Genomic DNA, 13,189 nt, shown 5'->3' with positions numbered 1-13,189 from the left:
TAAGTTCATAGGGCTTAACATCCCGAACGAACTTTCAGTCGCACCCGTAGTAATATGGTCTTAATTTATAGTTATGTATACTCCTCTGGAAAGGTGATATTGGTGCATCCTCATTTTAGTGGACCGTATGAGATTAGAAATGCATTATTTGGCTATGCATATCTGGCCAATGAGCCAATAGCACATCAGCTCTATCTACATCTTAGAAAAAACATTCCAAAATGGGATAATAATACTAAAATAGAGTCTTGGGTTATTGCTATTCTCGTGCAACCACATAATAAGACCCATCGGTCGCCTTCACGGGTCCCATGATATGGTGTTCTTCGCTTGAGGTGGGGCTTGCCAACACTGGTAGTGGTTCGTAGGCCGTTGCAAAGAGCTGTCGAAGAAATGAGATGGTTGGTTAAAAAAAAGGTGCACTACGAGGACTTCCCAGGAGGTCACCCAACCTAGTACTACTCTCGCCCAAGAACACTTAACTGCACATTCTGATGTGATTCGGTGCACTGGTACTGGTATGGTCAAACTCATAGTAATATGGTCTCAAATTATACATATGTAGACTCCAATGGAAAGGTGATATTTTGGCGTCCTCATTCAAGTAGACCATAGGGGATAAAAAATGCATTATTTAATTACACATGACTAGCTGATGCACATGTGCAACATCAGTGCTCTCTCCGTCTTGAAAAAAGTTTTTTGGGTGGGTCATAATGCTGAAATAGTCCTGAGAAGAAAGTTATTCTATTCCCATGCGACTGTGTCATGGGACCCACTAGTCACCTCCACGGGTCCGTTAATGCAGATTTCTTTGCTCGAGGCATAGTGAGCCAACATTTATAGTGGTTTATAGGCCGCGACGAAGAGCTGTGGAAAAAATGAGATGGCTGGTTAAAAAAAAGGGGTGCAAAATGAGGACTTTCAATAGGTCTCTCATCCTAGTATTACCCTCGTCTAAGCACGCTTAACTATTGAGTTTAGATTGGATCCAATGCATTTGTGCTATTAGGGTTGCACCTGTTATACTATGGTCTCAATTTATAATCATATAGACTCCTATGGAAAAAATGAGATGGATGGTTAAAAAAAAGGGGGTACAAAATGAGGACTTCCAAGAGGTCACTCATCCTAGTACTACCCTCATCTAAGCATGCTTAACTATAGAGTTGAGATTGGATCCAAGGCATTGGCGCTGGTAGGGTCACACCTATAGTAATATGGTTTAAATTTAAAATCATATAGACTCCTACGAAAAGGTGATATTTGTGCATCCTCATTTTAGTGGACCATAGGGATTGAAAATGTGTTATTTGGATGTGCATGCCTAGTCGATGCTCCTTTGGAAAATCGGTGATCTCTCTGTCTCAGAAAAATATTTCTGGATTGGTGTCACTGTGCTAAAATGGAGTCTTGGGTTGAAAGTTGTTGCTATTCCCGTGCAGCCAAGTCATTGAACCCACCCGTTGCTTTTATGGGTCCCACAATGCTTTTTTCTTAGGTCGAGGAATGGCAAGCCAACACAGATAGTGGTTCGTATGCCGTGGCGAAGAGCTACTAGAAAAATGAGATGTCTGGTTAAAAAAAAGTGGTGCACCATGAGGACTTCCTGAAGGTCACCCATCCTAGTACTACAATCGCCCAAACATGCTTAACTGTGGAGTTCAGATGGGATTTGAGGCACTGGTGTTGGTATGGTCGCACCCGTAGTAATATGCTCAATTTATAGTTATGCATACTCTTGTGGAGAGGTGATATTGGCGCATCCTCATTTAAGTGGATTTTAGGGGATTGGAAATGCATTATTCGATTGTGTATGCCCGACAGTTGCACCTTGGGAACATTGGCGCTCTCTCCGTCTCAGAAAAAGCTTTTCGGAATGGGGTCATAATATTGAGGCAGGGTCCTAGGCAAAAAAATATTTCCATTCCCGTGCGGCCGCATTAAGAAACACGCTGGTCGCTTTCACGGGTCCCATAGTATGGATTTCTTCACTTGAAGTGCGACAAACAAATAATGATATTGGTTTGTAGGCCTTAGAGAAGAGCTATCAAAAAATGATAAGGCTAGTTAAGAAAAAGGGGTGCACCACGAGAACTTTCTTGGAGGTAACCTATCTTAGTGCTACTCTCGTCCAAGCAAGCTTAACTGATGAAATCTGATGGGATCCAGTGCACTGGAGCTAGTATAGTCAAACCCATAGAAATAAAGTCTCAAATTATAGTTATGTAGACTCCGATGGAGAGGTGATATTAGTGCATTCTCATTCTAGTGGATTGTAGGAAAAATGAAATGCATTATTCAGATGTGCATACCCGACCGATGCGCTTATGCCACATCAATGCTCTCTCCATTTCATAAAATACTTTTTGAAATGTTGTCATAATGTTGAAATGGAGTAATGGGCAGAAAGTTATTGCTATTCCCATACGGCGGCATCATGGGACCCTCCGGTCGCCTTATAGGGTCCCACTATGTAGATTTATTTACTCGAGGTGCGGCGAGCCAACACTGATAGTGGTTTGTAGGTTGTGATAAAGAGCTACGAAAAAAATAAGATTGCTGGTTTAAAAAAGAGGTGAAACATGAGGACTTTCAAGAGATCATTCATCCAAGCATTCTTATTAAGGTTTCTACACTCGGTGTGTCCTTCGGTGAATCATGTAAGTGTGGGTTATATGACCTAGCATGCCACAAGAGAAGCACCAAACACTGGGAAATGGGTTCACTAACCTATATGGGTGGTGACGCCTTTTCTTAAAATTGTGTGATGCATTAATATCGGGGGGTTGCTCATTTGGGATAATGGGGATAATGGTTTATCATTTTCAAATGCTATCAGTTTTGCTTTCAATGCTTTATGTTCAAATTCATAAGTTGCCACTTTCACTTTTAGCTGATATTTATTGTTATTTATTTCCCATACAAGTTCATCTAATTTCTTAAACTATTTTTCTAATTCAATATGTGATGTTTTCAAGAAATCATGTGTATCAGATAATTAAATATGCTTCTTATTTAATGCATCAAACACATTAAGCATGGACATGTGATCTCTATCTAAATCAAAATGTTTTTTGACTAAATTAGTATGCTCAATTTGTAAAGAACTAAATTCAACATTAAGATTAGCATGCATTTTATTTAACTTTCTACACAAATTATGGATTTTTTAGAAATAATCAATAAATCTTCATATGAATGTTAACATACCTTATCTTGATACGAGTGATCAAAATTATTATTATCCATTAGACAAAACATTGTTACCTCCTCTGCTTCTTCTTTTGATGATTCTAACGTAGAGTCAACCTAAAATGCCTTACGTGACTTCAGCTTCCCTTTCTTATATTTAGCTTCTCCTCACCCTTCTCCTTAGTTGGATGGATATTTACATTGAGGCAATCAGCCCAGAGGTGACCTAGTTTTCTACACTCAAAGAAAATTGTGTTAGATGAAACTTTATTATTCTTTGAGCTTTTACCTTTGTTCCATTGTTTTGATGATGCATTTGTTTTATTTTCAAAAAAATTTTAAATTATCTGGTCATTAAGGCTATATCTTCATCTTCCTCCACTACAGAACTTTTACTTTCTGAGTTGTTTGCTTTTAGAGCCACTATCTGCTCCTTGTGCTTTTCTCATGTATCTTTTTTCCTTTCACTCACTCCTTGCTTGTGAGTAATGAGTGACCCAAACAAATTGTTAATTAAATAAATACTTAAATTTTTTGACTCAGTAATTATAGTGATTTTTGCATAATAAGAACTAGGTAATCATCTCAAAATTTAATTGAATTTTTCAGAATTAGAAATCTCTATACCTAGTGCATGTAAGGATGTCACTATCTGGGTGAATCTAGTGTACATGTTAGATATAGTTTCACTAGGTTTCATGTGGAAGAGTTTGTAATAATACAATAAGATATTTAATCTAGACTGTTTAACCTCACTACTTTCTTCATACATGATACACAGTCTATCCCAGATTTCCTTAATAATAGCACAGGTGGACACTTTCATATAGTCTTCTTATTTTAGTGCACAAAAGAAATAATTCAAGCACTTTCATTTAATTGCGCTAGATCCCTATCCTCATTGCTCCATTCACTAAATGCTATTTGAATTTTAACGCCATTTAAAAGTTTTAAAGGTGTAAAAATGTAGACATTCAAATTTTCCAAAAATCAAACGTTATGTTGTCAAACAAGGTTATATGAGTTATAGAATAACCCTACGCAGTATTATGGTTACCAAATGCGCCATGATTGATTTTTCTAAGGTTTTCTAAAACACTATATTTGAAACCCCGCTCTAATACCAATTAAAAGTACGAGATGTGCCAAGAGTGGGGGTGAATTGATATTTTTTGAAATAAAGAACAAAGCCTAAACAAGTGTTCTAACTTTTTTTTTTTTTGTAATTTTCAAAAAAATAACTCAACTAATTTAAAGCGAAAGCTAAAGATTAAAACAAGATTGCAACAATGTTGACAAAATTTTAAATCACATAACAAAGTTCTAAAATAACATTCTCACTAAGAAGTTATAACAATTGTAAGATGTAAAAAGAAAATAAAAAAGCGATAAATGGAAAAGCACACCAAATTATTTAGAGTGGTTCGGTCACTTGACCTATGTCCACTACCCGGAGTCCTCCACTCCAGGAATTTCACAACTCAAAAGTAATTCCCCTTCTGCCCCCATAGAAAGGTGGAGAAGCCATTACACAAACTCACTTTCACCTTCCCCTATGTGGAGGAGTACCAAATGCTATATCACCCTCCCGATGATGGCATCAAACATTCTCTTTTTTCTCCCTCTTGGAGAAAATAGAGGAACTTTAAGGACATTGACCTTGAAGGCTCTCCCCTATAGAGCTCCCATAAGATTTACTAGGGCCATAGGAGGAGAAAGCATGTAGCAAGCTTGGAGCAACCGTGTGATCCCCTCACACTCCTTCTCCCTCACAAACTCACATTCTCTTTCCTCTCACAAGCTGTAAACCCCTTCAAGTAGCACTCTCTCATGAGTTCCCTTCCTTTATCACGTTCCTCTCTCTTTTTTTAAGACAGAAGCATTACTTAAATATTAGGATCCAAGAAACCCTAAGATTTTCAATTTAGTCATTTATATTCATACAATACGATTAGTTCAAAATAGCTTTCATCCTGGTATGAAAGAGTACAAATAGGCAACTATTTTGAACTGCATCGTATAGTATGATAAAAATATGATCTAGTATGATGTGGTAAACTTCTTTTATTCGTACAGGATGAATGCTGGGATGACCAAAAATCATTTATATTCATCATCCGATATGATTCAACTCATACGGTACGATCAATTAAAATTTTCAAGTCATCTGGTATGATGTATACATCGTCCAGTATGATTACTTCAAAAAATAAGGGATCATTCGGTACGATCTTCAGGATGACTAAAAATAGCCTCGAATCATCATATGGTATGAAACTGGTAGTACGGTCACCAATTATTAATTAATTCTTGATTTAATTGACTAATCATGGTGGTTAATTTTAGCAAGTATTCAAATATTCATATAATATGATGTTATCGTACAATACGATTAATTCAAAATTCAACGATTTAAAAACTTGCTCAAATTAAAAAGGCAGCTAGGAATTTGGATTGAAAATGATTAGTATATTTCAATGGAGATCATACAATATGATTAGTTCACAGTAGATAGTCAATGAGAAACAGTGTTTCATATAGTATAATTTAAAATCGTACAACACGACCTATAAAAAAATAATTTTTTACATTTAAAAAGAAACTCTGCCCCTGTGTGTGTGCATGGTTACTCAGTTTGCTTACACTTTTTATGGTCAGACTCACGAAATAACGAAGAAATAAAAAATAAAAAATATAAAGTTACAGACTCCACATCCTATTATACAAAGTCTCGAGTCTTTTATTATCTTGAGCAGTATGTGATCTCCCTGAAATGTTAGTACTCATAGATAATAATAACATTCAAAATATTAAATGAATTTATAAGATAATTCAATCAATATCATTTGATATCATAAAAATCTCAGACTTGGGGTCATAGACTACAACAGCCGCACCTGTAGTAATATGGTCTCAAATTATGGTTATGCAGAAGCCAGTGGAGAGGTGATTTTGGTGCACCCTCATTCCAGTGGACCTTAAGGGATAAAAAAATGTAGTATTCAGTCATGCTTACTCAGCCGATACACCTATTGCACATTGGTGTTCACTCCGTTTCCCAAAAAGAATTCTTGAATGGGGTCATAATATTGAAATGGACCAATGGGCATAAAGTTATTGCTATTCCTATGCGGTTGCATCATGGGAACCGCCAATCGCCTTTGCGGGTTCTGTAAAAAGGATTTCTACGCTTGGGTCGCCGTGAGCCAACACTACTAGTGGTTCATGGGCCATCGCAAAGAGCTTTCGAAAAAAAAAAAAATAGAAAGCTGGTTAAAAAAGGGGTGCAACATGAGAACTTCCCACAAGGTCACCCATTTTAGTACTACTCTTGGACAAGCACGCTTAACTACGAAGTTCTAACGGGATTCGGTGCACTGGTGCTGGTATGGTCGCACCCATAGTAATATGGTCTCAAATTATAATTATGCAGATGCCGGTGGAGAGGTGATTTTGGGGCATCCTCATTCTGGTGGATCGTAGGGGATTGAAAATGCAATATTCAGTAACACAGGCTCAACCGATGCTCCTATGGCACATCAGTTCTCACTCTGTCTCCAATAAAGCTTTCTAGAATGGGGTCTTAATGCTAAAATTGACTACTAGGAAAAAATTATTATTATTATTGCTGTGCGACTACATCACAGGACCCTCTAGTCACCTTCGTGGGTCCCATGATGTTGATTTCTTTGCTTGGGTCATGGCGAGCCAATACTACTAGTGGTTTATAGGTCATGGCAAAGAACTTCAAAAAAAAAAAAAGAGAAGACTGGTTAAAAACTATTGGTGCAACACAAGAACTTCCCCAAGAGGTCACCCATCATAGTACTACTCTTAACTACAAAGTTTTAATTGGATCTGATGCACTAGTGCTGGTATGGTCGCACCTATAGTAACTTGGTCTCAAATAATAGTTATGCATATGCTGGTGGAGATGTGATTTTGGCACATCCTCATTTCAGTTGACAATGGAGGATCAAAAATGCAGTATTCGACCGCTCATTCTCAGCCGATATGCCTATCGCACATCAACACTCTCTCCGTCTCAGAAAAAAGCTTTCTGAAAAGGGATCATAATGCCAAAACTGAGCCTTAGGTAGAAAGTTTTTGCTATTCTCGTGCAGCCGCATCACTAGACTGACCAGTCACCTTTGTGGGTCCCATGATACAGATTTCTTCAATCGGGTCACGGTGAGCCAACACTACTACTAGTTCATAGGCTGTAACGAAGAGCTTTTGAAAAAAAAAAAAGAGAAGGCTGGTTAAAGAAAAGGGTGTAATATGAGGCCTTCCCAAGAGGTTACTCATCATAGCACTACTCTCGCCCAAGCATGCTTAACTATGGAGTTCATATGAGATCCAAGGGACTGGTGCTGTTATGGTCGCATCCGTAGTAATATGGTATCAAATTATAGTTATGCGAATACCGATGGAGAGGTGATTTTGGTGCATGCTCGTTTTGGTGAATCATAGAGGATAAAAAATACATTATTTGGTCATGCATGCTTGGCCGATGCGCCTATGACACATCGGTGCTCACTCTATCTCCCAAAATGCTTTAGGGAATGGGGTAATAATGCTTAAACAAACTCCTAGGAAGAAAGTTATTGTTATTCCCGTGCGATTGCACCATGAGACATGACGGTCGGCTTCGCGGGTCCCATAATACTGATTTCTTCACTCTAGTCATGGCTAGCCAACACTGCTAGTAGTTCATCGACCGTGGCGAAGAGCTTCTAAAAAAAGAGAATATTGGTTTAAAAAAAGGGGGAGTAGCATGAGAACTTATCATGAGGTCACCCATCCTAGTACTACTTTCGCCCAAGCATGCTTAACTGTGGAGTTCTGATGGAATCCGGTCCACTGGTGTTGTTATGGCCACACCCATAGTATTATGGTCTCAAATTATAGTTATGAAAACACTAGTAGAGAGGTGATTTTGGCACATCCTCATTTCGATGGACCGAAGAGGATAAAAAATGTAGTATTTGGCCATGAATGTTTGGCATCGGCGCTCACTCCATCTCTGAAAAAGCTTTCCGGAATGGGGTCATAATGCTGAAATAGACTCTTAAGAGGAAAGTTATTTCTATTCCTGTGCGGCAACATCACGGAACCTACAGGTCCCCTTTGCGGGTCCCACGATGGTGATTTCCTTACTAGGGTCTTGGCGAGGAACACTACTAGTGGTTTGTGGGCCATGGCGAATTGCTTCTGAAATAAAAAAATGGAAGGCTGGTTAAAAATAAGGGGAGCAACACGAGGACTTCCAAGGAGGTCACCCATCCTAATACTACTCTCGCCCAAGCACGCTTAAATGTGAAGTTCTAATTGGATTTGATGCATTGATGCTGATACGGTCACATGCGTAGTAATATGGTTTAAAATTATAGTTACACAGATGCTGGTGAAGAGGTGATTTTGGTTTTTCCTCATTATGGTTAACTGTAGAAGATCAAAAATATAATATTCTGCCATGAATGCTCGACCACTATGCCTATGGCACATCAGCGTTCACTCTGCTCCTAGAAAGCTTTATGGAATGGGATCATAATGCTGAAATGAATTCCTGGGCGGAAAGTTATTGCTTTTTCCATACAGCTGCATCAAGGAACCGCCAGTCGTCTTCATGGGTCCCACAATTTAGATTTCTTTGCTCAAGTTGCGGTGAGCCAACACTGCTAGTTATTCATGCGAAGCTGCAAAGAGCTTCCAAAAAAAAAACTAGTTAGATAAAAGTGGTGCAACACGACGACTTCCCACAAGGTCACCCATCATAGTACTACTCTCGCCCAAACACACTTAATTATGGTGTTCTGATGGGATCTGGTTCACTAGTGCTAGTATGGTCGCTCCCGTAGTAATATGGTCTCAAATTATATTTATACAGATACAGTGGATAGGTGATTTTGACACATTCTTATTTTTGTGGATCTTAGGGGATTGAAAATGCAGTTTTTGGCAACGCATGCTCGGCTGATGTGCCTATGCGCCTATGGTGCATCGGCACTCATTCCATCACTGAAATAACTTTCTAGAATGGGATCATAATTCTAAAATGTACTCATGGGTGGAAAATTATTGCTATTCACGTGCGGCCGCACGATGAAACATTCTTCATTCAGGTCATGGTGAGCAACTATATCTAGTGGTTCGTTGGCCGTGGTAAAGAGATTCTGAAAAAAAAAGAGAAGGATGGTAAAATATGGGAGAAATACGAGGACTTCCAAAGATCTCTCCCATCCTAGTACTACTATCTCCCAAGCACGCTTAACTGCAAAATTTGAATGGAATCAAGTGCACTGGTGTTGATACGATCACACGCATAGTAATATGGTCTGAAATTATATTTCTTCAGACCCTGGGGGAGTGGTGATTTTGGAAAATACTCATTTCGGTGGACCATATGTGATCGAAAATGCATTCTTCGATTACACACCTATGGCAGATCAGCGCTCACTCCATCTCCAAAAAAGCAATCTAGAATAGAGTCATAATGCTGAAACATATATTTGGGTGGAAAGTTATTTATATTCCCATATGTCTATATCATAGGACCCACCGATCATCTTTGCAGGCCCCAGGATATAGATTTCTTTGCTCAGGTCATGGGGAGCCAACATTGCTAGTGGTTCATAGGCAAATAGATTCTGAAAAAAAGAGAATGCTGGTTAAAAAAAAGGGGTGCAATAAGAGGACATCCTAGGAGGTCACCCATCATAGTACTACTCTCGCCCAAGCTTGGTTAACTATAGAGTTTTGATGGGATCCAGTGCACTGGTTCTGGTATGGTCACACGCATAATAATATGGTCTCAAATTATAGTTATGCAAATGCTGGAAGATAGATTATTTTGGCGCATCCTCATTCTGGTGGACCATAGGGGATCAAAAATGCTTTATTCGGTAGTGCATGCCCAACCAATACTCCTAAGGCACATCAGCGCTCACTCCATCTTTGAAAAAGATTTTTGGAATGGGGTCATAATACTGAAATGGACTCATGGGAAAAACGTTATTCTTATTCCCGTTTGGTCGCATCAAAGGAGTGCTAGTCATCTTCGCTGGTTCCACGATGTGGATTTCTATGTTTTGGTCTTGGTGAGCTAACACTACTAGTGGTTCGTGAGCTGTGGCGAAGAGCTTTAAAAAAAAAAAAGAGATGACTTGTTAAAAAAAAGTGTGCAACACAAGGACTTCCCTAGGAGGTCACCCATCCTAATACTACTCGCACTCAAGCATGCTTAACAATAGAGTTCTAATGCGATATGGTGCACTAGTGCTACTATGGTCGCACCCATAGTAATAAGGTCTCAAATTATATTTATGATACTCTAGTAGAGAGGTGATTTTGGCACTTTCTCATTTCAGTGGACCATAAGGGATCAAAAATGCAGTAATTGACAGCGCAAGCTAGACCAATGTACCTATGGAATATCTGCACTCACTCTGTCTCCGAAATAGCTTTCTAGAATGGGGTCATAATGCTGAAATGGACTCATGGATGGAAAGTTGTTGCTATTCATGTACTACCGCATCACGGGAACTGTCAGTCACCTTCGTGGGTCCCACAATGCTAATTTCTTTGGTTCGGTGATGGCGAGTCAACTCTGGAGTAGTTCGTGGACTATGGCGAAGAGAATCAGAAAAAAAATGAGAAGACTGGTTAAAAAAAGGGTGCAACAAGAGGATTTCCTAGGAGGTCACCCATCCCAATACTACTCTCGCCCAACCATGCTTAACTACAGAGTGAAGGGATCCGATACACTGGTGCTATTATGGTTGCACCCGTAGTCTTTTAGTATCAAATTATAGTATGTAGATGCCGAGGGAGAGGTGATTTTGTCACATCCTCATTTTGGTGGACCGTAGGGGATCGAAAATGCATTATTTGTCAGCACATGTCCAGCCGATGCGCTTATGGCACATCGTCGCTCACTCCATCTCAGAAAAATATTTTCGGAATGGGGTCATAATGCTTAAATGGACTCCTGGGCAGAAAGTTATTGCTATTCCCATGCGGCCGCATCACGGGACCCAACAGTTGCCTTCATAGGTCCCACGATGTAGATTTCTTCACTCGAGTCATGGCGATCTAACACTGGTAAGGGTTTTTAGGCCATATCAAAGAGATTCAAAAAAAAAGAGATGGTTGGTTAAAAAAAAGTGCGCAACACGAGGACTTCCTAGGAGTTCACCCATCCCTGTACTACTGTTGCCCAAGCACGCTTAACTGTGGAGTTTTGATTGAATCTGGAGCACTGGTGCTAGTATGGTCGCAGCCATAGTAGTATGGTCTCAAAATATAGTTATGCAAATGCCGAAGGAGAGAAGATTTTGATGCATCCTCATTTCAGTGGACTCTGGGGGATCAAAAATGCATCATTCGGTCGGGCATGATAGGCCAATGCACCTATGGAACATTGGCGCTCACTCCGTCTCCAAAAAAACTATCCAGAATTTGTCATAATGCTGAAACAGACTCCTTAGTGGAAAGTTGTTTCTATTCCTGTGCGACTGCATCACGAGACTCACCGATGACCTTCGTTCGAGTCATGGAAAGCCAACACTACTAGTGGTTCTTGGGCCATGGCGAATAGCTTCCAAAAACAAAATAGAGAAGGCTGGTTAAAATAAGGGTGCAAGACGAGGACTTCTCAGTTGGTCACCCATCCTAGTACTACTCTCGCCCAAGCTCTCTTAACTGTAGAATTCTGATGGGATCCGGTGCACGGGTGCTGGTATGGTTACACCCATTATAATATGGTCTCAAATTATAGTAATGTAGATGTTGGGGAAGAGGTGGTTTTGGCGCATCCATGTTCCCATGGACCGCAGGGGATCAAAAATGTGTTATTTGTTCATGCATGCCAAATTGATGTGCCTGTGGTTATTGGGCACTCACTCCGACTCGAAAAAAGCTTTCTGAAATGGGGTCATAATGCTGATACGGAATCATGTGCAAAAAGTTGCAGCTATTCCCATGCAACCGCATAACAAGGCCTGTCAGTCACCTTCGCGGGTGGCATGATGCAAATTTCTTCGCTCGAGACATGGCGAGTAAATAATGCTAGTGGTTCGTGGGCCATGGCGAAGAGCTTCTAAAAAAAAGAGAATGTTGGTTAAAATAAGGGTGAAACACGATGACTTCCCAGTATTGAACTTGATTTTGTCAAACCTTTTGTCAAGGGAGTTGACCTGGTCAAATTGACCAGGTCAGGCCCAGAGACCCATCCCAATCAGTTCAGTGGGTCAAATCAATTCTGTTGAGCCCAAACCCATGCCCTAGGCCAACTTGGTTGAACAGATCAACCTGGTTGGCCCATTAGACCCTGTTGAGTCCAAATTAAATCCAAATAAATTCAAACCTCCCCATGGTTCAATCCACTCTTCCCTTGGACGTATTTGACTAGGTTGACCAAGTCAACCCTTGACTTGGTCAACCCAAGTTCTATTTGGTCAATTTGACCTATTTAGGTCAAATTTAGACCCATTAAATGTATGGAATTGTTTCCTTTGATCCCTAGAGCCAATTCACATGCTATTCAACCTAAATTTCCTCCTAATTAAGTATTGATTCGATCCTAGCCATTGATTGAAGGTTTGGGGCCTTTAAATAGGAATTTTAGGGTTTCTTTTGAGCTCGCTTGCAATTATTCTCTTCCTAGCCCCTCTATACGTGAAAAAGCTTTGTCTAAGAGTTCTTATAACTTCCCCACATCTTCCCATGGCTATTCCCATCGCTCAAAACCCACCGGCGGTGATCTTCGGGCGAGATCAAAGCTAGATCCATCCAAGGCCTCAATCAATTCAATCCAGAGCTTGTTTGATTGTGGTTTCAACTAAGAACTTGTACGAGGATAGTCTACAAGCTCAACCGTGCAAATCCTTTGAAGATCAAACGGTGAAATTTCTCTAAAACCCTTAGTATAGGCCACAACACTTCGGGTTAAATAACTTTTGGATAAGTATGTTTTAGACCATGATTTTGGTCA

At 39.8% G+C, this 13,189-nt stretch overlaps 7 pseudogenes; all 7 read right to left on the bottom strand.

Moving 5' to 3' along the window:
• Nucleotides 1–413: 413 nt before the first annotated feature.
• On the bottom strand, nucleotides 414–532 carry LOC114580095 (annotated as a pseudogene).
• A 5,944-nt stretch (nucleotides 533–6,476) lies between these two features.
• On the bottom strand, nucleotides 6,477–6,595 carry LOC114580093 (annotated as a pseudogene).
• Nucleotides 6,596–7,962: 1,367 nt separating this feature from the next.
• LOC114580096 lies at nucleotides 7,963–8,081 on the bottom strand (annotated as a pseudogene).
• A 363-nt stretch (nucleotides 8,082–8,444) lies between these two features.
• LOC114580091 lies at nucleotides 8,445–8,563 on the bottom strand (annotated as a pseudogene).
• A 370-nt stretch (nucleotides 8,564–8,933) lies between these two features.
• Nucleotides 8,934–9,052, bottom strand: LOC114580094 (annotated as a pseudogene).
• An 824-nt stretch (nucleotides 9,053–9,876) lies between these two features.
• Nucleotides 9,877–9,995, bottom strand: LOC114580092 (annotated as a pseudogene).
• A 1,835-nt stretch (nucleotides 9,996–11,830) lies between these two features.
• On the bottom strand, nucleotides 11,831–11,949 carry LOC114580090 (annotated as a pseudogene).
• Between the last annotated feature and the right edge of the window lie 1,240 nt (nucleotides 11,950–13,189).

This window comes from Dendrobium catenatum, unplaced genomic scaffold (assembly GCF_001605985.2).
Source record: "Dendrobium catenatum unplaced genomic scaffold, ASM160598v2 fragScaff_scaffold_750, whole genome shotgun sequence".
NCBI lineage: Eukaryota > Viridiplantae > Streptophyta > Magnoliopsida > Asparagales > Orchidaceae > Dendrobium > Dendrobium catenatum.
The sequence above is the reverse complement of the archived record's forward strand: the minus strand, read 5'-3'. Positions and strand labels throughout refer to the sequence as shown.